The sequence below is a fragment of the Pteropus vampyrus genome, unplaced genomic scaffold (assembly GCF_000151845.1).
Source record: "Pteropus vampyrus isolate Shadow unplaced genomic scaffold, Pvam_2.0 Scaffold203, whole genome shotgun sequence".
Taxonomy (NCBI): domain Eukaryota; kingdom Metazoa; phylum Chordata; class Mammalia; order Chiroptera; family Pteropodidae; genus Pteropus; species Pteropus vampyrus.
The window spans coordinates 556,681-557,807 of NW_011888984.1; the positions used below are offsets into that span (position 1 = coordinate 556,681).

General features: G+C 39.6%; 1 pseudogene; it reads left to right on the forward strand.

The window, feature by feature from the left end:
• The first annotated feature begins 111 nt into the window (after positions 1-111).
• LOC111746883 lies at positions 112-229 on the forward strand (annotated as a pseudogene).
• The last annotated feature ends 898 nt before the right edge of the window (positions 230-1,127 follow it).

Sequence of the window (1,127 nt, forward strand, 5' to 3'; positions counted from 1 at the left end):
CAGCAATTCCATTTCTAGGCGTGTGCCAAACAGACCTGAAGATATGCGTTTACACATAAACTTGTACCCGAATGTTCATAGCAGCATTATTCATAAAAACCAAGAAGTGGAGTCTACGGCCACGCCACCCTGAATGTGCCCGATCTCGTCTGATCTTGGAAGCTAAGCAGGGTCGGGCCTGTTAGTACTTGGATGGGAGACCACCTAGGAAAACCAGGTGCTATAGGTGTTAAAAAATAAAAATCAAAAAGTGGAAACAACCCAGATGTCCATCAACTGGTGAATGGATAAACAAAATGTTATTTTCATAAAATGCAATATTATTCAGCCATAAAGAGGAGTAAAATTCTGCTACATGCTGTAACATGGATGAACCTTGAAAACATTACACTCAGCGAAAGGATTTAGACATAAAATGACGAATATCGTATCATTTTATTTATATGAAATGTCCCAAATAGGCAAATCCATAGAGATGGAAAGTAGATTAGTGGTTGCCGGGGCCTGGGGGCAGAGAGGGTGGGGAGTGATTGCTACTGGGTATGGGGTTTGTTTTGGGGGCGATGAAAACGTTCTGGAATTTAAACGTGGTGATGGTTGCATAACATCGTGAATATCCTGAAAACTACTGAATTATATACTTAAAAACAGTGAATTTTATGGCACGTGAATTATATCTCAATTTAAAAAACGACCTGCCTGCCATATTGGATTTCTTTTTTAGTTCCTCGAATCTGCTATGTCACGTCACCTCTGAATCTTTCTACTTTCAAGAAAAAAAAAAGTTTCATCCTTCATCACCACTTCCTTTTTCTTTCCCTAATGGTAAAATCCAGGCTCTACAGTAGTCTAGGAAGAGGGAGCTTTGCCTCTTACTTTACGACACTTCCACACATTCTGAGGAGCAGAGCTCAGCTTGAGGTTGAGGATAGGCAGGGAGTGTGTGTAGGGGGTGTTTGCAGTATAAACCATGGGTATATCTTTTTTTTTTTAATTTTAAAAGAAAAAAGATTATTTCCAAGAGATCTGAAATCAAGGAAAAAAGATACTTCCGCTGATGGCGATAGACGGATATATGTAGGTGTTTTGTTTGAATCCACAGCACTGCAGGCGGGTTAGTTATTATT